Source organism: Octodon degus, unplaced genomic scaffold (genome assembly GCF_000260255.1).
Source record: "Octodon degus isolate 3935 unplaced genomic scaffold, OctDeg1.0 scaffold00003, whole genome shotgun sequence".
Lineage (NCBI taxonomy): Eukaryota > Metazoa > Chordata > Mammalia > Rodentia > Octodontidae > Octodon > Octodon degus.
In genome coordinates, this window is record NW_004524579.1 from 1,600,434 (window position 1) to 1,627,484 (window position 27,051).

Consider the following 27,051-nt stretch of genomic DNA (forward strand, 5'->3'; position numbering starts at 1 on the left):
TCTGGGCCTTCTAGCTCTAGAGTTTTGTAACTTTGGAAAATAAATCTTTACTTTTAAAGCTACTTTGTGTTGTCACCCATCCTGGTAGAGTAGTTTTTCCTGTCCACAGCTGCCTTCTCTTGAGGCTGCCTGGCTTTGGGAGACCCAGCCTGCTTCCATGGAGAAAGCAGCATTTTCTGTTATGTTATCGCCCTTCTTCAACTCTACTTTCCATCTGTCTTTCTCTTTAATCCTTCAGCATCATCCTTGTAGGTTGTATTTATCTTTCAGGATGACTTCTGAAGACAAGAAGTCCCACACTTTAACCAGAGAGTATGGGTGAGTAGGAAGGGCTACAACCCTGCTGAAAGTACAACTCAGAATATGAAGAACATTCTGAAAGGTGGCTGGGCAGAAAGCTGCATCTGATAAACAGTCCCCTTCTGGAAAAAACCCTCCCCCAGCCCAGAGGAAAGGAATCCTGTCCTGACCTGGTCAGCCCACTACTAACTTCCTTCCCCAACTAACATCTCCTAAGTGTAAGGCACCACACCAGGCCATGGCACAACAGAAGGCAGACAAGGCTGCTCCCTGCCCCCACCAGACTCACTGATCACGGGAGAGAAAGACTAAGAATCAACTACTGATAGGGCAGAGGAAGGCCAGGTTACCATGGCAGCCAATGGAAGGCTTCACCACCAGCTTGGGACTAGAAGAGCCCATGGAAGGGTTCAAGCTAAGCTGAGATCTTACAGATAGAAAGTTAGCAAATGGGAACACTGGGATGGGGCTCCAAACAGCATTGCCAGGAACCCAAAGTGGGTGAAAGCATAGCACATGCTAGAAACTAAAAGTGCAATAAGATACAAGGAGTCAATCACTTGTCTTTCCCCTCTAGGTGGAAGGATAATGCGGGAAACAGAGGCTTAGGTGACAGTCCTCTGAGAACAAGAAAATTAAATGATGATTTATAATAAAAAATAAAATCCACCGTGACATCTTTATGCATGCAAAAGAGGAGGACGGTGTAGGGAGCTAGCAGCCAGCTGTCTAAACAGTGCTGTCCAACGGCACTGCAGTCGCAGGAGAGTTCTTTATCTGCACTGTTTTCTACGGTAACAACTGGTGACAGGTTGCCCTCTGAGTATGTGAAGTCTAGCAAATGAGACTAAGTGAATTTTAAAATTTCAATGTTACTTTAGTTCTTCATCTTCCTTTTTGGTGCATAACTAGGAATCGATCCTATGGATTTGTTTGTGGTGGGTAAGTACTTACCCACCAATGTGCACTCCTGGCCCTGAATGTATTTTAATTAATGTGCATTTCAATTTAGATAGCCACCGGGCTACTGGCTGTCATATGAGGTGATAAAGTAAATGTCGCTTGGACTTTTCCTAATGTCTGGCAGTCCAGATGGTAATACATTGGAAGGAACCACTAGTAGGACGGAGAGGCGAGGGCATCAGAGCTGAGCACACCGATGGGGTGTAGCCCTGCTCACCCGCATCCCCGCACTTTCAAACAGTATTCTTAGTTGGCGGTAGGTCAGGGTAGGGTGCTAGCCCAGCATGGGTGAGGTCCCAGGTTCAATTCCCAGCACAAAAAGTATCCCTTCTTTACTGATATTATAAAAATCAATCAATTAAAAGCTACACAGTGAGGGCAAACAACGAAGCCTTATGGATCTAGAAAGGCAGGTTCCAGACAGAGAGAATTTTCTGCATGATCTGTTCATATGAAGTGACAGACAGGCAAGATGCACCCATGGTCACGAAGCCAGGACTCCAGTGTCCTCTGGGGTGTGGGAGAGGAGCCTCTGGGGGCCAGAAGCTTCTACGTCTCGGTCTGGAGTGATTGCACGGATGTGTGCATGTGCATATTTAAGATTTTTTTTTACCTTACAGTAAAGTTCTGTTTAAATACAAAGAAATCAAACCAGAAATAATAGTAAAATAAATCCTACTCAGAACCCTTTGCTGGTCACGTGCTCACTCAGTTTCTCTGACATGCAGCCTCATGGATGCCAGGGCCTGGGGTAGAGCTCAGAGGCAGAGCACTTGCCTCCCATGTGCAAAGTGCTGGGTTCGAGCCCCAGCAACTTTTTTTTAAAAGTCAAAAGGTGTATATTATTTTCCTTCACAGAATTTGTTAACTCTGACTGAAATGCCCTCACATGAAACAGCCCTCTGGAGCTTTGCTTCTTCTCGCTCCCTTTCCGTATTTGTCCTATGCAGGTTTTCTAGGCAAGCAGATCAGTGTATCTTCCGAATCACCATCTCCCCGCTGCCTCAGCATGTGGCTTCATCATCCGCCTCACCTACCCAGCAGAGTAGTGAAGATCTTCCAGTAGTGGAATGCTTCCAGAGATTTGACTGCAGGCAGCTTCCAAAAGAAGCTAATGAAAAATTTGTTTCCTAAGTCTAACCTAAACTCTGAGCAGTTCAAACAGGAGCCCCGGGGGTGCTGCCTTGAACACATGTGTTGAAGTTTAAACTGCAAGTCTTAATGACTGTATTTGTTAAGAATGGATGTCCTGGTTGTAGGTCACATCTCTCTATAAAGTTGAACTATATCATCTCTTTTACTGGGGAAGAAAAGAGGCTTTGTAGTTATACCACCAGAAAAGTATCTTGGCAGTAAAATATTTGCATTATTTGATATTTAATTCATGATGCTCAGCAGAGGGCTGGAGATATGGCTCCAGGGGGCTTGCCTAGCACACACACGGCCCTGGGTTCAGTCGCCAGCACTGCAAAATGATGATTATGAAGATGAACAAAGCAGTGAAAGAATTTAATACAAATCAGAACTCTTCCACAATTTTCAACCAGGATTTAATCCTTCCCCTAACACACACACACACACACACACACACACCCCACACACACACACACACACACACACACACACACACACACACACACAGCATCTAGACTGCCTGGCAATCCTGGAGAAGGAGCACTGTGATTCACCCTGTTTCTGATAGCCTGATAACCGTTTATGGCATGCAAGCTATAATCAAAGTATGGTGTCTTAGCCAAGGATCCTGCCTCCCAGGGTGGAAATTTGTAGCTGCTTTGCAAGTGCTGTCTTAGGAATGACACAATCCTATTGGATGTTCAATAGCGGCTCTTGTGGAAAAGCATCTCTTTCCTAAGCACAATTATTTGCTCATACAGTGAGACTCTCCACTGTGGTGTGCATGCATTCTTAAAAAGGACCTGTTTGTTTTTTCATTTATTCTCCTCATTCATTCAAGCACTGATCACTGGGCACCTCTCCTGTGTGCAGCTCCCTGCTTTCTACTGAGCTGAATCTCGGCCACTTGGGAAACAGCAAAGAATTAGGTAGGAAAGTCTGAGCTGGATGCGGTGGTGCACACCTGTGATCCCAGAATCTGGGAGGCTGACACCTGAGGATAGCAGGGCTGAGCTCCGCTGAGGTAATGGAGCAAGACCTTGTCTCAAAATTTAAAATATTTTTTTTTTAAAGGCAGAGGTTTAGTTGTTTGAGAAGGCCCTGGGCTCAATCCTGAGTAACACACATACACACACACACACACACACACACACACACACAGTCTTCAGAGCATCCATACTTGATTGTAAGACCCCAATCACATTACTCCTGGGCACCCCCTTCAAATTCCTAGAGTCACTAACTCAGAATTCACACAGTAAGAAAAGATGGAGCCACTGGCTTCTTAGCTCATGCGGTAGGTAAATTATTGAAACCTTTTACGTTTAAGTCATTCAAAAATCTAAGCCAGATTTAGATTGGAAAATACATAATATACTAATGAAATAGTTCCACCCAAGAAGTAATAGGGAAGAACATTGACATTAACACAAGTTTCAAAACTTCGTTTGGCTGGAGAAGTCATGCACAGGGAGGAGACAGGAGAAGGAGCACCACGTGTGTGGAATCGGAGGGTCCAGGCTAAGCTGGGCCTAATGCTTGGGAAGATCCTGGAGACACGACCAAGCCCCTGCTTCCAGCCTCCTGGCCTCTAGGATGGAGGTAGCCTTCTTGCCCCTCTTTCCCCCAAGCAAGGGCCAGGGATAAGACAGTCTTTAGAGGTATGTGACAGTGTCTGCATGGGAGAGGGCAAGGGGCCTTTTTTGTCTGCAGATTCAAAAGCTAAATATAGGGCCTATTCAATCCCTTGTACCATCAAATAACCATCAAACCAGACGGCATCTGGTATTGGCATGCTGATGCACACCTGTAATCCCAGCACTCAGGAGGCTGAGGCAGAAGGATTGCTATAAGTGTGAATCCAGCCTGGATTATGTAGCGAGTTTAAGGGCAGTCTTGACTTCATAACAACATTGTTAGTGCACACAGACAGACCTTTTTCTTGCCACTATTCTAAACAATGTGGCACAACAACTATGTATACAGCATTTCCGTTGCATTAGGCATTGTTAGTCATCTAGAGGATTCTATGCAAATACTATGCCATTTTCTCTGAGGGCGGTGAGCAGATTTCAGCATCTGCAAGGCAGGTTATGGAATGAATCCCCACAGATATTGGGGAGATGGTATTTCTGTCCTACTGCACATAGCAAAATGAAATTGTACAGACCAATAACCAGGCTTAGCAAGAAAAGCGCAAGGAGTTTTTAACGTTAATGGAAGAGGCAAGGGTCGTGAAAAAGAGTGTCTAACACTGTCACGATGAAGACATGGAGAGGTGGGAATAAATGAGAAGAGAACAGGACAGAGCACACCACAGTGCTGACCTGGGCTGCGGATAAGGTCTGGGGAAGAAATCAAGAAGGGGACCAGCCCAGTAGGTTCGTTTCCTGAAATGGCTCATGAGGAATGTTGATTTTCCTTACAAATAAAAATCTCAATGTTACAGGTATAAATAAATTTAAAAACAGGGTGCTTCAAAGTTGTTTTGGAAAAAGCAGCAACCGGGTTAGACAATTCTAGAAGTCACTCCCAAGTCAAAGTCGTTGTGGGTCACCCTTCCTGTTCTGGACCAGGGCCTGGGTCATTACTGCTTATTTATTAATGCTGCCTCTCAGGTGAGATACGGAATGAGTGTCTTCAACAGGCCTTTTTTTTTTTTTTTTTTTTTTTCCCGTGGTACCGGGGATTGAACTCAGGACCTTGTGCTTGCCAGGCAAGTGCTTATTCTATTGAGCTATCTCCCTGGCTCAACATGCCTTCTTTTGTTTTGCTCTTTTTCACAATAAAATATACACCTGACAGGCCCCCATTAGATTACCAGGCTGAGCAATGAAAAGACCACCTATTTGCCAAAATCTTGTTGCTTTTTTCCAAAAGAAAAATGAACTCGAGAAAAAGAACATCTGGATGGAATTTTGTCTTAATTCTTATAGCTACCATAAATTTTAAATTAGATTCCTTAAGTATTTTTAATGTGTTTAAAATATTTGAGCTTATATTTGGGTTTTTTGAGACAGGACCTTGCTATGTAGTTCAGGGGGCTGTGGCCTCATGAGGCAGCCCAGGCTGACTGTCAACCTGCTGCAGTCCTCCTGCCTCTGTCCCATGAATACTGGAATTATTGGAATAATAATTCCAATAATATTGGCTCAGAGTATTTTTAAATATCTAATCGCTCAGTTATGCATATTCATTTTCAAAGTTAAAAATGGAGCATTAAAGAGAGAGAAGGCTCAGGAGTTTTCTAGAGAAAAACTATTTGCAAAAATATGTATATGCATTACTATCTGGAATTAATGTACTAAAATATTAGCAGGGGGTTAGTATTAGGTTATGATATTACTCAGAAACTTACTTTTTAAATTCTTTTGTGCTGGAAGCAGTTGAACACTTATTACTTCTGAAATGTACAAAAAAAGAGCTATTTTTAAAAAGGCAGAAAAAACCCACCAGCACAATATAACCTCGTTAAGTCAATTAGCAGTACTGTTAGCACACTGTTATATTTTACCTTCATAATAAGGACTTTTTTTTTTTTGACATTTTTTAAGGACTGAAGGAAGAGGCACAGAAATGGAACTAAACCTTGGGATAATGCTCACGTCTTTTTATGTTCTTGCCAGGGAGGAAATGTGCAGAACAGAGAGTCACTTGCACCCGGGGTCACAGGAGGCTGAGACTTGGTGACAGAGAAGACAATTTAGTGTGATCCTATGAGCAGTGGGCAGGAGCCCACGGTGCCCATGCTTCCAGGCCTGTGTGGTCACCTGCCCTCTGCCCTTCCCCAGATGTCCCTGCCCAGCTCCAGTGCAGACTATGAGCTGCCTGAGGGCACCACCTGCGATGCCAGAGGTCAGCTCCTTGTGCTCCTGGGAGGGAAGAGGCCAGCGGCCCCGCGGCTGGCAACCGAACAGCATCTAGCACTCAAGGAGGCCTTCTAGGCTGAAATCAGAAACCTCTGCAGGAGGATGTTAAGTGTTATCACCATTTCACAGAGGAGGAAGTTGACTCTAGGGTCAAGTGGCTTAGCCTATAATTACCCGGTAATGAATTTACTGTGATATTTTACACGCTGGCCATTGTGTACCAAGATAAGGCTGCTACTATCCTATTACATACGTGCTCTGGATCCCCCTGGAGCTCCGATGGGCCCTGTTTGTCCCACCCACATGCCTTCCCATGTCTGTAAGGGGATGGACAGCTGGCTGGCTGGCTGGCTGGCTAGGAGGATGGTCAGTGACTGGACACCAAGGAAGTGGATGCTGCCCTACTCCCTGCCGTGGTCTCTTATTTCCCTGCCATGGAGAAGTGGCGTTTTATTCAGTACCCCAGTCGTAATTGTAGGTGTTCATTGCAGGCCCCACCTGCTGCTTCAAAATGGACAGACACTAAACTAGACTTACTAACTTCTGGGAGGCAGTCATAAAAACGCCTTATCCAGCAGAGTATACAAAGCTAGTTGTGTTCTTTTTGACCCTAACTGAGGAGTCCCTGGAGATCTCCTCCTAAATTCTTAGGCGTTCATCTGCTTGGCACATCTTGGCATTCACAAATGCTAAAAGCTGAGTGTGGTGGTGCATGCTGATTACCCATGCTGCGTAGTGCCTGGGGCAGGAGATCCCAAGTTGATCCTATCTCAAAATAAAGGAAAAGGATGAGGATGTCGCTTGGTGGTAGAGCACTTGGCCAGAATATATAAGACCCTAAGTTCAACTTTCAGTGTCAAAAAAGAAATTTATAAAGGTTTATAGATTTGTGGTTTATTCCCTATATAACAGATGTGTTTGTAAAAGTTCATTTGCTCACTCATGTAGGAAATGTTGCCTGGCTTCTCAACTATTGCCAGACCGAGATGCTGTGGAAGGGACCCCACTCCCCTGGAGCTGGGAGTTAAATGTAGGAATTGGCCATATACACAAGGAATTCATAGTGACCAGTGAAGCCCATGCTGATAAGAATGTTTCACCTCAGATTATGCTTTAAACATGCTGAGAACCACTTCTGCACACATGTCAGTGAATCTGTTTGATATTTTGGCACAGTGAAGAAAATACTGCTTATGAATCCAGGGCATAATATTTTTAGGTAAGGCATACCTATATTTAGTACTTTCACATCACAGGAATCATACTTTTAACTCTTGACCCAATTGACTTCCACAGAGGGAGCGGACCTGGGGCACTGCCAACGTGTTGACATGTGCCCGGTTTCCTAGATGCAGAAGTGTTTTCTGAGGACGCCACAGAGAAGAGGCCACATGTCAGCTTGGCTGTGTCACATACAGTTTGTGTGGCCCTGGCCATTCATTTTCTCTCTCATGTCAGAATGCCTATTTGGGCCAGGTGGTCTACCATGCTCTTTTCTGGTTTGATATTTTATTGTTCTACGATTTTAATAAACATAAACCACCAAGACTCAAATATTTCAAGAATGCTATCATTTTAGGGTGCCAGAATGGAAATTCTGAATTCTTTGGCAAGAATGGAAGGCTGGTCATGAAATGAGAGACATTCCAAAAGCGTGAGTATAGAAAATGGAAGCCAACCTGGAGAGACTTCTTAACAATCACACCATTTTCTCCAGCTAAAATTGGGAAGATTCAATTTTAATTACTGCTGGGTTTTATTTACTTGCACTGGCAGGAAGAAATGGCCAATAGAACATGGCGCTCAATGCGTAAAGCGCCTCCTTTGGAAAGATCCTTTACTCGGCATCATTACCCAGAACAGTTATTTACTTATATCCTGCCTTGTTCTCAAATATAAGAGGAATCTAAACGTCACTTATTTGAGATTTCTCCAAAGAATAGAAAAACACCTGCTTTAGTGATACAAAGCAATGCTTTTTAAAAGTAAAGTAAGACCTTCTTGTAAGCAGAGTTTTCCACAGCACACACTGGTGATCAGACAAGGCAGGCGTGTTAGTGGGTATGCTGCACTACACACTCTACCTCACGGGCTGGGTGTGCTGCCAGTGGGCCCACTTCCCAGTGCTCTGCTCAGAGCCCTCCTCCCACATGGCAGGATCTGTACTCTCAGACCACGTGGATGGATAGACTCTCTTCTGGCTCCTTGGGTCATCCTGGTTCGGAGTTAGCACAGCCCCATAGCCCCATTTGGAGCTGCTCCTGGGAAGTGCTACTGAGTGAATAATTATGGAGTAGAATGAATATGTCCCTCAGGTTCTGCTCCTGATGATGTGGCCAAGGTAGGCCTGCCAGTAACAGTGTCCGCAGGGTGCTACCAGCCTGCTATCAGTGCAGGACTTGGTTTCTCAGGATGTTTGGCTGAGGACAGTGGTATCCGTGGACAGTGGTATCCGTGGACAGTGGTATCCGTGGACAGTGGTATCCGTGGACAGTGGTATCCATGGCTTCCAGTTTAGGAGCAGAGAGCAGAAGATGGTGCTGAAAGCAGAAGTTAGTAAGAAGGCACTAGAAAGAGCACTAGGCCAGAGGAGAGCAACTAATCCTAAGAACTTTACTGCATTAAAGCATTCTTTACAAGTTTCATACTGTAAAGGAGACATCTGTGTTCCTGGAGATGTATCTTAAAATAAATACCAACAGGATTTAAAAACAAAGCAAAACAGTTTTTTAAAGATCAACCTGATTGCAAAAAAGGTTTGTTATAAAAATAACGCATTAGAAACACAATCATACCTTGAATTTACACATGGTCTTACACATACACAGTCGTTATCTATGAGATCATCAAATGCTTTAAAAAAAATTACAACCTTTAAGTCATTGAAAAGGTCCAGAAAGAAGAAAATAAACAACTGGAAGTCGTGTTTAATTAGCCACACAAGTCAAAGATGTCAATGGATGGTGGTCCAGGCTTGTAATTCTGGCTTTCTGGGAAGCTGAGACAGGGTGATTCCAGACTTGGAAACCTTACAATTTAGTGACTTACTGAGATCTTGCCTCAGAATTTTAGAGTCAGGCTAGGAACACAGCTCAATGCAAAGGCTCTGGATTCAACCCCTAGTATTACCACACACACACACACACACACACACACACACACACACACACGATTTTGAGTCAGAAGCAAATTATTCTGGACTCTAAGCTTGTATCCTCCTATCTCAGGGTGCTGGGTCTGGCCTGGCAGTGCAAGGCTGGCTGACCTACTGGGGCTTGGCCCAGGCTCTGAGCTGGTTTTTCCCTTGCCTATGCCCTGCAGCAACTCCTGCCAGGGACAGGAAATGGGCAGCAGCCTTTCTTTGGTGTCCTGAGACTCCCAGCCTGACACTGTTTCATGGTTATTGTACCAAAATAAGACAGTGGCCAGATGAGGGTGTGGGCAGCAGGGGAGAGCACGGTGGGTGCATGCGAGCTCTCTGAGGGGACGGGGCCTGGAGTAGTGGGCAAGGCTGGGCCGGAGCTGCCCAAAGACAGGGGCTGTAAAGAAAGGAGACAGAGAGGGGGAGAACACAGTGAGCAAGAAAGATGGGAGGGACATGGATGGAAAGAAAGCCGAGGGAGACACAGGAAGAAAGAGAGCAAGAAGGATGAGTCGGGGTAGATAAGCCGTGAGAGGTCTGGCAGATGGGGTGAAAGCCTTCTCCATGCCTTGCAACTTGGGTCACACTGGTGTCAAACCCAAAGGATCCCTTTCTGCGTGGCTCCCTCAGGGATCCTGGGGTCAAAGCCTCACCCTTAGAGAATCAGGTACATAGACCCTAGGGAGAAGTTTGCCAATACAGGACCTCACAGATAGACGGTTACAGCAAGTGGATCCCAAGTACTGAAAGCCAACAGACATGGTCAGAATGGGTCTAGGGAGGAAACAACACTCAATTATTCTTCCTATCTACTCCCTGGAGTACTTTATGAAATACTTGCTTCTTTCTATGCACAGAAGAAAATGAATAAACAGTGCTACTGACGACAAAGCAAGTCTATAAGGCTCCCCAGTGGAGTGTTCTGATATTTTTCCAGTAATGACCTCAGTGCTTTCTCCCTTAGGGCAGTGGACCTCAAATGCTTTTTGATTTGTTACCTACCCACCCCACCCATTAAAGAAAAAGAAGCTATCTTGGGACATTCACAGGCGCTTAGGTCAATTAAGCTGAAGCACTGAGGAGATGATCAGGATTTGGTGCGAAGTGCGGAATCCTGCCCAAGACAAAAACATCAATGCGGTCACAGTGCAGAGTGAAAACTCCAGTGCCGCCCAGCACTGGGCAGCCGAGGTGTCACAGGGCTATGCATCAACAGGAGCATCCTGAGGGGCAGGATGCTGACCAGGGGATTGCTGTGGTTTACAACAGGTACAGCAAGGTGGCCAGACAGCTCTGGGTGGCTGGCGCGGGATCCCTGCACTTCTGAGAGACACCAGAAGTGCTACGGTGTCAATGTACCTGATTAATATGTGCCCTAACATGCTAGGTGAGGTGCAGGCAACAGAACAAGTGAGCCCACTGTCAGCCTGCCCCCCCCCATTGGGGAAAGCGTCTACACATGGGAAGCCACTGTCAGAGGCAACCGTGGGAAAAAACTGGATACAGGCCCCATGGAGCCAGGGATTGTGTGTGTTGGTCCCTGTGTCTCTAGCCCACAGCCTGGCATTCAGTGGGCACCAGATAAGTACTTGTTCAGTAACTGAAGACAGATGTCCAGAAGAGAATTTATAATACGTGCCCTACCACCCTGCGTCTCCCCACTTCCTTCACACAGACTTTTTTTTCCTTCTCTCTAAAACTGTAGTAAATTGGTAGAAACCACACCAGTATATGGAGCAGAAGCAGAAGGGGAAATAGGACCCTAACCCTGGGCTGGAACAGGCATGAAGTGGACGTTTACTCTATGACAAGAGGAGCAAGATTTTAAGATGAAGTGAAATATTTTAAGGTCTCATCCTAGGAACTGACAGCCACTCTTTAAAAAATTTTAATGACAGACTTCAAAATTTTGCAAATGATCCTTATTATTTTTGAAAGATTTAATGATTACTTAAGAGTTACAAAACACTAACTTTCACTCCTCACTCCAACACCCTTCGTCCTTATTTCCTGTTTTCCAGTGGCTCGAAACACGCCCTGCCACCTCAGTGCTCTCTACACTACACACAGGCAGAGCTGTAGAAACACCTAGAAGTATATGCCGTGTAGGCACCACCTGCACAGCTGAGGCAGGGTGTGCGCCAGCGAGCTCAAGATACCGCTAAGCATCAAGAGTGAGTAGTGAACCCACTTATTTCGACTTTTACCTTATTCTTAAATATAATTGCCATCTGATGAAAATATCTGGGCAATGAAAATCTGGCTCACTTTTAGTTATGCTTAAATCTCACCAACATCACTCTTCATCTCTATTTAGAAACGCTTAACTAACGATGGCCTTAGGTATTGTCACTGTTGAAAGAACCTCCATGTAAAATGAAATGTGTGAAGAAATAGAGACCGTAGCTTTCTGTAATTAAAACAATTTTATTCACATAAATTTTACAGACTATTGGCTTTCACAGGGTCCTCACATACATGATATAACACTCTGATCATCTCCACCCCTTCAATGGCTCTTAGTTTTGTTTCTCTTTCCCCATCCTGTTTCCCGTGTCTACCACCACCCCATCCCTTCCATCTTCATGTGTCCTCCCTGCTCTCGTCTCTCAGGTCCACATGTGAAACAAGATAGCCAGCACTTGATTTCATAAGTCTGGCACATTATGCCTACTGTGATCTACAGATTCTAATACCTACTATTTATTTATCAACTCATTACTTTATAGGAAGTGTTTTATTGAGACAAATTTAAAATACTGTAACTCTTACATTTGAAAACATGCTGGCCTTCCAGTGGAAATCTGAAACTAAAAGGTTATTAAAAAAAAAAAAAAAGGTAATTCAGTGAAGCTGATAATGACACTCAGCTTTTTGGCCTATTTATCACCCTCTGGAGAAGATGGTCTCAGTATTACTATTCAATCAGCCACTTAAGAAAGACTCCAGACAAATTCTGTCACTAGAATTACTTCATTTGCTGATAACTTACTTGGTGTCCTGTTTCCTGCAGAGAGAGAGATATTAAAATATTAAGCAAATTAAGTAAGCAGTGATTACCACTTCTCTCTCTAGAGCTGTATTTGGTAGCACTAATAAATACAAGTTAGTTGGATGATAATAGACAGATATGAGAAGATCAGAAATTAGCACATTCAGAATGTAAAAAATAATTGTGGAGAAGGAACTACAGCTCCTCTAGGTAAAAAAAAATAAAGAGCCTATCTATCCAGAGCCAATTCCTGGCACTTGTCACTCTTAATGTAAAAATCTGTATGAAAGCATCAAAATCCGTTCAGTTCAGTCTTAATGAGATGGCTCAAGTGAGTGTTGCTCACTGTACCTGTTTTAATTAGCATGAGTACGTCCTCAATATTAAATCTGACATTATACTTAGCTACGTTAATGTTAAACCCATAACACAGAACCAGATTTCAGGTAGGAGCTCTAAAACAGAATTTACGTTTTGAAAATGAAGAGCAAATGAGAAGGAAAAGAGGGGACTGAATCTAGGGGAGATGGGGTAGCCCACGGTAAGCATTCAGAAAGCAGGCTGTCCAGTACCAGCACACACGTGTCCAACTAGCTTCCCTCCTCCTGCACCCCAGGGGCAGCTGGAGCCCGTGTAACCTTGTCAAACTAAATGGAGGTCAGATGATACCCACCTGCATTATTGATGACTGACAGTATTTGCTAAGGCTCTACAACAAAAGACCTCAGGTACCTCCGTGGAGGTTATTAAGTCTAAGTCTTGCTTTTTAATTGCCACTTACGCTGAAATTACTACCTCCTCAAGATCTATACGAAGATAATTTAGAGATTCAGGGTGAAGTGGATGTTGACAGACATGCTAGGTGACCTTAGTTCACATACAGTTCTAAAGTGACACAAAGGTTAAAGGATGAGGAAAATACGAGACCAAGTTGGGTAAGGATGTTGAGTGATGAGTTCTCTTGGGTTTGGGTTGGAATCTCCCGATTTAGTTTTCTTTTCTTTTTCTTTTTTCTTTTTTAATGATTTTGGTACAGGGTCTACAGGGTCTCATTACACACATCAGACTCCTAGTGATCCTTCCTGTGTTCAGCCTCCCAAGTGCTGGGATTACAGGTGCCCGCCACCGCACCCAATCTCATTTGCCTTCTCGGTGTACCCCGGGATTGAACCCCGGCTGCTGCACTCTGCCTAAGCAGGCGCTTTAGTCCGCTGAGCTATCTAGCTGGCCCTCCAATTTAGTTTTCTAAGTGCTGCAAGTCTTGGGGGTCGGGCAGCACATGCAGAGCTCACGTCTGCTCCTGCTGGAAGTTTCTCTTCTTAGGAAGTGCTCACACTTTAGCCACAGAGGCAGGCAGAGCTGCGGGAGGAGTTCAAGTGAAGGAGCTGGGCAGGCCTCCAGGCCTGGAAGGGCAGAGGGCTGCAGCCCGCATCGGCACCAGGGGCCTCCACAGGCCCCCTGCTAACAGCATGTGGGGTGCTGGGCAGCTCCGCCTGGACATGCTAGCTCATTTACCTTACACTGACCTCAGTCTGCTGAACTATCTTGCCGATCCTCAACTAGCTCGCTTCCCTGTGGGCAGCATGTCGCTTCCAGCATACTCTGGTGCCACAAAGAGCTAATCTTGGTGAAAGGCTCCTTGCTCCAAAATAGAGCCATTTTCTAGGTGCAGCAACCAAAACCTCTACAAAACAATACACTTTAAAAATTACTCTTTCTTTCATGGAACAAAAGAATCGTCATTCCCAGGGCTTATCTGAGGGCCTACGGCCATTGGTATCACAAGCATGCAATAAAACAAATCTATCAAAATTGTGCTGTAAATGCCACAGAATTATAAGAGTTGGACTTCTAGTTAGTAGAAACTCTCCTAATAAATTCATTTTAAAAGCAGATACAATTTTTTTCTTAAAGCCAAAATAAAGAACATATCCAGATGGACTGGATGACCAGACATAGTGGCACATGCCTATAATCTTAGCACTTGGGAGGCTGAAGCAGGAGGATCACCAGGATCTAACTTAGGGTGCGTAAGTGTGTTCAAGGCCAGCCTGCACTACATAGTGAGACCCTGTCTCAGAACGGAAAAAGACAAAAGAGCAACAAACAACAACAAAAACACACACTGGATAATTTAATTTACATGAAACTCTGAGCAGTGTACAAGTGCAACGACTCTCCAGTGGTAGGTCAGTGGTTTGGGGGTGCTGGGGTGTAGGACAGGCTTGTCAGAGGAGATAGGAGGAATGTCTAAGATGATGCACATGGTCTACACCTCCACTGGAGGCACTGGAGCGGTACTAGCACAGGTGTACATGTTTGTCAAAACTCCTCACTCTAGGGCCGGTGAGATAGCTCCGCAGTTTAAAGCATCTGCTTAGGCAAGTTTAGGCAGGCGTAGAGGACCACAGTTCAATCCACAGCACCACATGCTGTGCCAGCCCCACCATCAGGGTGGGCTGAACAGGCCAAAAAAAAAAAAAATAAATTCCTCAACTCTATACTTTTTAAAATGTATTTGGTGTAAATAGGATCACAAGTCCGCATCTTGTACAGCAATTCACCACTAAGAAGAATAGATGCAGTGTATTATTTGTTGAAACTGTACTTCCGATTTGATTTGAAACTGTCTCATTGCTATCTGTTTATCAATAAAACTTTGAAAAAAAAGAAAATAAAATAAAATGTATTTGGTACAGGGTCTCACTATGCAGCTCAGATCTGTAGTGATCCTCCTGTTTTCAGCCTTCCAGCACTGGGATTACAGGTATGCGCCACCGCACCAGGTCTTGGTCTCAGTGACTAGCTCAGCGTCCCCAAAGGCAGGGCTGGAGCTGCACAGCACGTGGTCCCAGGAATCGAACCCTGGTCCCTGTGCTTGCCTAGTCAGGTGCTTAGTCTGCTGAACTATCTCGCTGGTCCTCAACTGTACACTTAAAATGTGTGCATTATAAATAAACCATCCTTAGGGGCTGGGGAGATAGCTCAGTAGAATAAGCGCTTGCCTGGCAAGCGCCAAGGGCCTGATTTCAATTCCTGATTCTGCCAATAAATAAATAAATAAATAAATAAATAAATAAATAAATAAACCATACTTGAAAAAGAAGAGTTCTAAGGGGAAAAATAAACAAAATTTTATAACTGATACTTAACCAAACCTCTCTTGCATAATTTTACTAGAATTGACATACTACTCTGGTGTTATGGATTAAATTGTGCCCCTCAAATATTCATATGTTGAAGTCCTAACCTCAGTGTGATCCCCAGTGCCTCAGAATGGGATCTCATTTGGAAACCGCCTCCTCCTCACAGTGGGTCACAGCGCGCGGCGGGGGATTGGGGGGACAGAGACAATCGGGATATAGACAAGCACACAGGAAGAAAGAAGGCCCTGCAGATATTAAGGCACCTATGAGAATGATGCAACTATAAGCAACATATACCACAGCACAGTGGTACAACTGTAGTCCCAACTACCTGGGAAGCTGAAGCAGGAGGATCATTTGAACCCAAGAGTCGGCCAACACAGAGAAGACCCATCTCTTCAAAAAGCAAAGGAACACCACAGTTTGCTAGTCAACTTCTGGAAGTCAGGAGAGGTGCATGGAGTGCCTTCTCCTTCATGCCCCACAAGGAACTGAACCTGCCAACACCCTGAACTCAGAGTTCTAGCTGTCAGAGCTGAGAGACAACAAACTTCCATTGCTGAAGACACTGGGTGTGTGGTATTGGGGTAGCAGCCCTAGGAAAGTAACAGAAGCAGGTACGCTCATCTCCGGCTGCATAGGATTAGACACTTGAGCCCACAGTAACTTTTTCAAGTTTAATCAAATTTTGATGGCATCTATTTCCTGGCCATGGCCATTGCTGTCCCCAGGACAGAGTCCACTGAACTCTTCTCAAGAGCGAATCTGCTTGGAGCTCAGGTGCTAACGACTACTGGCAGTGTTTCCTGAGCACCTGTAATAGAGTCCTTTTATTGTGCGAGGGCTGTGTCCACCGCAGGATGTGAGGCAGCTCATGTAACCCCTACAGAGGCCACGGAGTAGGAATTTTATGCTGTGTGCCATTTTCAAACAGAGGAACTAAGCTTTATAAAAGCTAAGTAATGTAGTCCGGCCACAAAGCTAGTAAATGGCCAAGACCTGTGAAAGACAGCTAGTCCCTCCCACAGAGCCTCAAGTAATGCTCTGTAAACCTGGAAATATTGCTAGCACAACCACATGAGTAACACGCAGTGTTTCTGTACTAGAACTAGGATTAGTGTACATGGGTATGGTGGTACACACCCGTAATCCCAGCACTCGCTCAGGAAGCTGAGGGAGAAGGACCACTGTGAGTGGAAGGCCAGTCTGGGTTACATAAATGAGTTCAAAGCCAGACTACACTACATAGGGAGACCCTGTTTCAAGCAAGTAAGAAGACCCCCAAATGTTCCCTAACAGGCTGGCTGTGTTGAGGGCTGGCTGCCAGCTGATGGACATCTGGGAAGTGATTGGATCGCAGGGGCTCTAATTTCAGCAAGGGAGTAAGCCATTGATAAATTCACAGCTCAGAAGGATTATTAAGACATAGGGACCTGGGTCAGGAAGATAGCTCCGCGGTCTAAGCATTTGCCTGGCAAGCTCAAGGATCCAGGTTCGAGCCCTGATACCACATGCTGTGCCAGCACTGCCCCAGCCCACTGAACTGGCTGCTATGACCAGGCGTGGTGGCACATGCCTGTAATCCAAGCACTGGGGAAGCTGAGACTGGAGGATCACCATGAGACCAGGCTGCATAGGAAGACCTGTACCAAATACATAAATTTTAAAAGAAAAGAATTGGCACCTGATTGGATGAGGCAGGGCCCTTGGAGTGTGGCTTCGAGGGTTTCGCTTTGGCCCAGATACCTTCCTCTGCGACCCTGTGCTATTTGATACAATTTTTTTGAGTTTGGAAAATTAGGAGAGAGGAGTCTCCTACAATGTACTGCTGTTCATCCTTTGAAAATTAGGAAATATCTACCAAGTTGGAAAACACAGCACGTAGAATGACAAAGATTTAAGTGTCAAATCTGGCCATTCCTTAAGAATGAGTCTCTCTATGCTTCCTGCTTCCAGGTACCCTTCCGCCTTGGTGTTCTGTCTCAAACAATGGAGCCAGCAGACCACAGAATGAAGCCTCTGAGACTAACACCAGAGTATATCTTTCCTGGAAGCTGATTTGCTCAAGGTGATTAGTGATGAAAAGCTAACCCAGGGATGTTGTGGACTGGTGTTTCCCAAGGCACTAGGCGAGCCTGGATAGAGATAACCAGTCTGGGGCTTGGAGAGGGTTAGTGATGGAATAAATTTCAGAAAGCCAAGCTACACAGGCTTCTTGGGCTGGAGGCGGAGCCCAGGCTGAGTGGTGGCCATGCATGTTCAAGGCTCTGGGTTCCATACCCAGCACCAGGGAGGGGCCGACTTCTCATATGGTGTTTCCAGGGGGTGCTGCTTCGCCCAAACTTGCCTGCCCCTGGAACCCTAGTTTTGAATGCCTGTTGCGTAACCAATGTGCTCTCTAACCTGGGGGAAGCCAGGACAGACGATGACTTACACACTCTATAAAACTGTCACGGGACTTGGCTCTTCTGAGACTCAATTTTTGCATGAATAAAGTACACATAGTGGTCCTTTTGCTTCTCTACTATCTTAAATGAGTGAAGTAAGGATCAAATCAAATATATGATGTGTGGATCTTTTTTTTTTTTTTTTTCAGTACCAGGGATTGAACTCAGAATTCAGAATTCTGCATTTGCCAGGCAGGCACTTACTCTACTGAGCTACCTCCCCGGCCCTATATGGGGATATTAACATCTGAAAAATTACACACTGAAGGAAATGTGAAGTATGGTAAAAAAAAAAAAAAAAAAGAGTATATATATATACACACATATATCACTATTTGACACAATTTTTTTGAGTTTGGAAAATTAAGAGAGAGGAGTCTCCTACAACGTACTGCTGTTCACCCTTTGAAAATTAGGAAATATCTAGCAGGTTGGAAAACACAGCACATAGAATGACAAAGATTTAAGTGTCAAATCTGGCCACTCCTTAAGAATGAGTCCTGGACTCTGGGCTCCAAGCACACCCCTGCTGCCCTCTGTGGCTCCAGACAGAACACAGACATGAAGCTGCGGTCCCAGGACCCCTTCCCCTGAGCAGGGTGCAGGGTACAGTGTCAGCACTGCGGACCGTGAGGCTGCGCCTCGGTGCCTCCAACACACACTCGCTGAGACAACTGCTTGGGCATTCTGTGGCTGCTGCGTGAGGTGCCCGCCACTAGGGTGACCTCTGCTACAACTGCATGAAGGCCATGCACACAATGCCTGCTTGCAGCAGTGGGGCCGCCTGCCAGCAGGTGGGACCTGGGCCACATTCACCACCTTACTCTGGGGCTACAGCTCTCTGCTGGGGGTGAACCACCCCATCAGCAGCACCCATGGATTCCCAGGATTTTCTAACTTTGCTGAGAAAAAAGAGAAACAATCCCAGAGTTTCCCTTTCATAAAATGAGAAAATTAGAGTCTCATTTTATTTCAAAAAACATGCTGTCTCCACAGACAGCCCATGTAGCAGTGCACATGAATTTCATCCTATAACATTGGTGACATCAACAGCATTCCCAAAGACATTATTCCATCTTCTTTCTGTGCTGTTCAGTTTTTCCCAAACCTCTAAGCAGCTGCCCTACACCCAAACACCTGAGACAGCTCTGCGCTTCAGAGGCCACGTATGGTGCACGCATGCACACACGTCTGAAGAACCCATAAGAAAACCAAACAGTGCTTGTCTCTGGGGAAGACTACGACGGGCTGGAAGTCAGAACCCGGAGGCATGCTCATTTTTCATGGTATATTTTAATATTTTAACATGTACATGTTTTAAACTTTAAGGTTTTTTTTTTTTTCATTTAAAAAAGTCCAAAGGCACAAAAAAATACATATGGTCTTCTGGAATCATTTGTCCAAGCTACAAGTTTTATTTCCTAACAAAATACCCTGTTCTTACTACTTCTATGTACTGCCTGGATGAGCTGCTCTCAGAAAGGGCTTCTGGAAAGAAGGCTGAATATCAAAAAAGTTCACTTCCCTAAAATAAAAATCTGTCTTCAGGAAAGCCCTGCCAACCGCAGCTGCCCATCTCCAAAGCCGTCCTCTGATGACTGGCATAGCACAGAATGACACAAATACCAGCTTTCACAATTGTGGTTTATTTCTCATATGCAGCTCTCTTTTTTCTAGTGGCAAGAGTTCCCAGAAGGCTTTGGGATGAACAGGAAGCAAACTAGCTAGGCTTGCTGGGAGTGTCAGATGCTCCGCCTGCCCTGGGCTATCAATGCGGTCCTGGGAAGGGCTGCCAGGGTTGCTAGTTCACACAGCTCCAATGTGGCTTAGCAATCAGGCATGAGGCGGAATAGAAAAACGCAATGTGTCTCTAAAGAGAAAAATATTTATCACAGTAAAAGACACAGTGTCACTCAGCCTCCTCAAATACAACTCCTCCTTTGGACGCCACTACCCCATCATTCCTGCCACTGTCTGAATCAGGTCTAGAGGTTCTCTCTTGTGGGCGTCTTTAGGTGCACTGCAGTAGCTGCCCTGATGGCCTGGATTGGCTAAAGTATTTAATTTTTGTGGTCATTCTGACTTTGAGGAAGAGCCAGGAGTCACATGGTGCCAGGTCCGGTGCATGAGGTAGACATCCTAATGTTCCCTGAAGGCTGCCTTTCCAGTGGATGGTGCCCGGCCACAGCATTCGCAGCATTTCTGCTTACACCTCTCAAAGCATGAAAGAGGAGTTCCAGAACTGCTTCAGAAGGAAGCAAGAACAATGGCGTATGTATGTTGGGAGCAAGGAGAAATACCACAAGGGGTATTAATGGCAATGTTTTATAGTTATATATCAATTTTTTTTTAAACATTCATGATATTTTTTCATCATGTAGCCTGCTTGAGACCACATGACAAAGTGGGCCCAGACATGCACTCTGATCCTTTTTGTCATCTGCTTCATTTCCGGGACACATCTGTGTTTCCTTCAGGAACCCAGCATTCAGGAACACCCCTGGCCAAGATGAAGTCACCCCACCTTAGTGCCTTCTCTGTGCCGAGTCCAACGGAACAGACGTGGCATGTCCAGTGGATTTTCCAAAAGGTCTACATGGAACCCTCTTCCTCCAGGCAGCCTGTCATAACTCTGTGATTTATTTCTTTTTAAAATTTTTTTTAAAACCTTGTATTTATTTATTTGATATGGGTCTCACAACGCAGCTCAGACTCATAGTAATGATGCTCCTGTCTCAGGCTTCCCAGCGCTGGGATTATAGGCATGGGCACCAGCTGGGTTTCAGGGCTGGCATGATGCTCTTGGGGTTCAAGAGCTGACACGACATATGGTACCAGGGATTAAACCAGAGGCCTTGCGCTTGTCAGGCAGGCACTTAAGCCACCGAGCTATCTCCCCAGCCCCTGTGATTTCTTTCCTGGGGCCCCACGTAAGTGTCCTCCTCCTTGATAATCATGTGTTGCAGCCCTTGTTCCCACTTTCTGTGGAGCACTTACTATCTGGGTTGTTCCCCATTTCCGCACTGTGCCCATCTTGTTCCCCAGTCTAAGCACACAGGGGACAAGGACTGTCAGTCACCTTGCCAGGTATCCATCCACAACACACAACCCCTGAGGTAGGTATTTAATGATGTGCAGAGCCATGTGCAAATTATTGATCTCAGCCCCTCAGGATACGGGCTCTCAATTTACACCAACACACAGACTCTGCATTCCCGCAGGCCAGTCTGCAGTAGCAGTTTTCTCAGAGTGGCCAAGAAAAAAACATTAAAAGCATAAAACTGTGACAATTTGTTAAACATAAGAAAAGAGCCAGGCATGGTGGTATGCATAGGTGTCTATAATCCTAGCACTCTGGGAGGTTGAGCCAGGAGGACTGCAAATTCAAGTCCAGTACAAGCAACTTTGTGACAGCAAGACCCTTTCTCAAAATAAAAGAGTTGGGTGTGTGGCTCAGTGCAAATGCCCTGGGTTCAACTCCCAATACTGGGGAAAAGTAGGGAGTAGGGGAAAAGCTTGGCAGGAGGCACCCCTTCTTGACACGTACTAGGCATTTCAGGGCACCCAAGGAAAACTTCAGGAGGGTACCATGCTGCCCACGCACAAGCAACCTCTCAGGTATCACCACATTCATGAAATTCAAGGACTCTTTGGGGTCCCTTCCAGTTCTGAGAGACTGTGGTCAAAATGTATTCTCAAGTGGAACCTCGTAGCCAACGATCCGTTTCTTGTTATACAACAGTTATGCATGGTTTTCGTAGGTACTGGCAAATGAGACTAACACATCAAAACCGTGAGGTGGCTAAAGGCGCCAACCGCAAGACGCGAGGGGAGTAAGAATACGAAAACATTGCTTTCTGAAGCAGAAGTCAAGCCCAAGTGCGCAGCGGCGTCTGGAATGGGATTCTTCTCTGCTCCCTTTCTTCCTGACACCAGGAGCTGAGGCTGCTACTGTCCAGGCCTGCAAAGGGGAGCACTCTGAGAACAAAGACTTCTCCAGGGGGGCCTATCCCTGACAAATGCCTATCTTTAGTCCAAATCATTCTGCACGTTTTGAGACTCTCCCTCCACCAATAACTTTCCAACCACAGAATACACAAAGACCAGTTTCTCTGGGCTTTAGAGCAACATCTAAATGCATGATGTAGTGATGAAAAGAAAGCATAACAATGAACATTAATCCTTTAACCCCTCAGTTTCCAAACTATCTACCTGTCTTTTACATGCTACCTCCCAGGAAGGCTGTCATCAGTACATTTCTAAAGCCAGTTTCTCCTGGGCTCCTGTGGAACCGAACCAGACTCTGGCTCAGAGGTGCGTCCTCAGCAGGCTGCCTCACAGCATGAGGCCGAGCAGGGCCAAGGACAGCTTGGTCCTTCATTCCCCAAGAAGAGAAAAGCCTCTGCGGAAATAACTAGGGAGAGTTTTAAAAAGTGGGCGGGAACACTAACAGAGAGGAGAATTAAACTGGAATTAGGTAAGGACAATTACACAAATTACGGCTCTTACTGCTCTAATGTCATTAATTCCAGGTCAGTGACTAAATTTATCTTTTGTGTACTCAAACTAAAACAAAGCTAATAATAAAGCGGCGTGGAGGATCAGCGAGAAAGGTGGGATTGAGAGGCATTCATGTATTTAGGGAAAGAAGCCCATTGGAAATAAATAAACAAACAAATGAACAAATAAATAAATAGGGGCAGTGGAGGCAGGACAGACAGAACACCGAGGATTCTTAGGGCGGTGAGATGAACCTGTGCGACACCATACCATGGACACATCACTATACATTTGCCCAGATCCACAGAGTATAGAGCAGCAAGAGCGAGGCCTAACACAAACTGTGGATTTGGGGTGACGCTAGTGTGATAACACTTCACCAGGAGCAAAATGTGCCACTCTGGGGTCAGATATGGGACGTGAACAAGGTTGTTACTGTGCAGGGACGGGGTGAAGGTCAATCATACCCATTTTGGAGTGAACCCTCAGGTGCCCTTTAAAAATACAGTTTATTAATTTAGAGAAAGTAATAACTATAATTGCAAATCATAGTAATTTTTAAAAGAGCCAACAAATAGGAAAATCCTACCTTTTCCCCTAGGTGCAAAGACCCAATGCATCCTGAAATATACAGGTCTGCACACATACACACACGCACGTGCACACACACACACACCACCACCACTACTACTACTACTACTACTACTACTTAAAATCAATTAAAGCAATGTCAGCAAATGCCTACCTGAATTCCCAAATCCCCAGGCCCAGGAAGTCACTGGTTCTCTCAACTGAGGAACGATTTTCGACACTGTCATCTGTTTTATCTACCTTTTCTTTCAATAATCTGGGCCTCGAAATTGATCTTCAGCTTTGTCACTGACTCAGTTAAAATAAAGAGGATGCGCCAGCTCACCCTGAGCTGCCAGCACCCTTCACTGACCGTGCTTCCAAGGGAACTCAGGCATCCGGCAAAGGACCAAGGTTTGGGTGGCCCTGGCCCAAAGGGAGGCCACCATGCTGCTCTACCTGGGTCACTCTTGGCTGTCCATTTTTACCCAAGTACACCAAAAATCTTGCCCCCTCCCAACAGGTGGGCGTCCCTGTCCCTCCCCCTACCTTCTTTAGGCTACCTCAAGGAGGATCCCAGCCACTCTCCTTCCCTCACCTTCCTCCATGCCTCAGTATTGTTTCTGCCCATCCCACCACACAACTGCACCACACAATGGCCTCTTGCTGAGAAGCCTGGGGACATGCACCCTGGTCCCATCTTCCTTGAAATCTCAGCTTCATCTAACAAAGATAGTAACTACTCCCTAGGCATCCTCTCCTTCCCCTCTGCCTCATGCACTCTGTGCCTATACCCCCTCTCTGCCCTGTTTTTTGGGTCCCTCACCTCCCACTATGGCTTCTTTCTAAGCAAAATAATCTATCCCAATGGCTTCAATCACCAGTCTAACCTGAAAACATTCCAACTTCAGTCCTCCAGCCCTGACCTTCACCAGGCCTTCAACCTACTTCCCGACAGCTCCATGTGGCTGGCCTAGAAGCCTCTCAGATTCAGTGTTTTCACAATGGGGCTCATCACATTCTTCTTGGATCACCCCATTTCAGCATGCAGAAGCTGCCATTGCCTTGCTGTGCTAGAAGTCTGTGAATTTTTCTGAAAGTCTTTCTTCTTTCCACATCCACCTCCAAGCCCTGTGGCCACAGTCTCCCACCTGTCTCCTCTTCACCATCCCACCCCTAGGCCTTATTTACCATCCTCACCTCTCCCCTGCTCTGTCAGCAATCCATCCTTCACACTTCAACTTGTAGAAGGCAAAGCAAAACAAAAGCAAACAAAAAGAAGCAAGTGGGATCCTAATCTTTTCTGCTTTCATACCCTTCCATGACGGCCATGTCCATAAGATGAGAGTGGACACCTCTGTCACAGTGTTGGCACTTGAGGATAAGGCCCTTGCTGAACCCTCAAGTTTCTCTCTCATCACTTTCTGTCACTCTCTAAGCTTCAAGCTCCTGGACTTTCTGTTTAGAAATATTCTGGAATGTTCCATGCATATTTCCTCCATCTACCGTGCCTCTCAATTCAATGTCTTTCTTACTTTCTTAGTGCGCTCAGAGCTTCCATAAGTGAAAACAGAGTAAATCCCAAAAGAAAAATAAAGACCAAGAAAAATAAACCAGTTGAAGAAAAGTATTAAAATGAAAGAAAAAGAAACAAATAAAATTTTACCCTTTTATTAACTAAGTTTTGCCCTCTCAACTCATTCTTTAAATAAAAAAAAGTGATCTAAGGAGGTTATGCCTAAATTTAACAAAACAATATTAAATAACTTTGAGATAACTGATTTTAATTCCCATAATTAGGAACAATAAAAACAGTGGGATCTATTACCAGTGACAAAAGTTGATGGTAGTCTCCAATATAGTATGTGATATATTCTGATATTAACACAATTAAATCAGGAGAACCAGAAAGGGATGTTAAACAATAACCACACCAGCAAAACCCTCAAGTGAGGGTTGGACAGAGAGACAAAGATGCAAACCTTTAGTACTTCTCTTCTCTAGAAAGTTCCTTATTTATGGACTGAATTCTATTAAGGAAATGGAAATGAAACAGTGGAGAAATATTTATGCACTAGGCTGACATTTATTCCCTTGGTATTTCAAAGAAGCATGTCTAGAGCTCCTTTTACTCTTTGCCTGAAACCTAATTCTTAGTTGTGCACAGTTAGCCTAATGTTCAGCAAATAGTATTCACAATCCATTCTGTGAAATGAAAATAAATACCTTTATAAAAGGGTTTCCCTTGATTATATTTCTATGGGTTGCAGGTTGAGGCAGTGAAAGGCCGAAGAGATGTGAGAATTACGGAGGAGGGGAAAAGGGAAGAAAAGAAAGCACCAGTAGACCTGGGATTGAACATTCGCAAGATGTCAGGCACAGCTGAGGCTCCAAGTCCACATTTGGTCCCTTTCAGGTGAGTCCATTTTAATCCTGACCCTTTTCATGGCCAGAGGGTATAACCAACCACCGACCAGTCCCAGCCCTCCACTAGGATGAACAGCCAACACACCTGGGGCTTCACGTGGGCTGCATGTGGCTCCTTCTGTGGGCTAAGAAGTTGGTCGAAGAATTAAATTTGGAACGTATGCAGTAGAGAACCTGACTCAACTCAAGGCAAGCACTCAAGTCAAGAGCCTGACTCAACTCCAGGCCTCCTTAACCCCAAGCCCTTAGGAGCAGGCTGCAGTGCCACGGCACCCAGTGGCCATGCAGTAGAAACTCGAGGACGGGAGCGTCTGATCTCTACGAGCTCAGGACACATGTGTTCCTTCAACCTCCACAGCCGAGGGATCATTTCATACTTTTCAACAGCAGTAAAAAAATGACAGATCCTTTTGATTTAAGGCTAGATGGATAAAGGTAATAAATTGACCTTAAAATGTTACTATGATGTAGTTTTATTTATTTCTATGAATACTTTCCACTTCTAATTTATGCCAGGCATGGGAAACAGGCCAGGGAATGGCAGAGGCAACGATGCTGCCCTCACAGAATAGATTTTATTTAAGGGGGTGGGAGATGGATGAAAATAGTAACATTCACTCATAAAGATACTCAACCATTATTTAAAAAAAAATTTTTTTTTTACATTTATTTATTGTGTGTGTGTGTGTGTGTGTGTGTGGCCAGCTCAGCCCACCAGGGGGCGGGGCTGGCTGGCATGTGGTGCTGGGGGATTGAACCGCGGTCCCTGTGCTTTGCCAAGCTTGTTCTAAGTAGGTGCTTTAGACCACTGAGCCATCTCTCCAGCCCCTCAACCATTATTTTTTAAGGACTACCTTGTACACAATAAGTAAAGAATAAGATTATCCTAAATAAATTAGAAAAATTTAACCATTGGTTGAAATACATGAAATCAAATGTATGTATATTACACAAGTCTGTTGCAAAAAAAAAGAAAGAAAGATACATACACTAACACCCCTTAAACTTACAAACATCAGGGCCAGAGGTTTTGCTCAAAGGTACAGTGCTTGCCTAGTTTCTGTAGGCCTCTCGATTTGATCTCCCATGCAAAAAACATAAAACTACCCAAGTGCTCATCAGCAGTAGCAACAGTTACTATGAAGTCTACCAAGGTATGTTAGCATCCATCAATCTGACACAGTATTAGAATTTCATCTGGGATAAGGCAGAACTCTAAACATGATTTCTCTCCATGCATTTAAATCTTGACCTAATTTTCAACATCTGATTTGCAGATTCCGCCAGGATGCAATCACAGGGTCTCAGGGCAGGAAGGGATTCTAAGTGTCACCTGACCAGGTATTGCTCCTGGGTCCTCCTGGTCCTATTCAGAGTGTCCTTAGCATGGCTGGTGGCAGTTGGGTTGTCATGCAGTGGGAAGAACAGGATGCTGTGTAGCCGTGACTGGCAGCCTTAATAGCTGATCTCTTATTCTGTGAAACTATACCATGATTCACAAGTAGGGATTAAGCATTTCACAAACAAGTGCCCACCTGTGTGAATAGTTGCTTTGGACTCC

At 45.0% G+C, this 27,051-nt stretch overlaps 1 protein-coding gene across 5 annotated transcripts in view; it reads right to left on the reverse strand.

Annotated features, from left to right (window-relative positions):
* Kctd1 (potassium channel tetramerization domain containing 1) overlaps positions 1-27,051 on the reverse strand; it is a 208,731-nt gene that overhangs the window by 54,575 nt on the left and 127,105 nt on the right. Inside the window, exon 1 of one of the 5 annotated variants that reach the window (XM_023713974.1) lies at positions 5,756-5,775. The exons of the other annotated variants lie outside the window; for them this stretch is intronic. The gene's annotated coding sequence lies outside the window, so the exon portion shown is untranslated. Of the gene's footprint in view, positions 1-5,755; positions 5,776-27,051 lie in introns of those variants that run through there. 5 annotated transcript variants of the gene reach the window in all.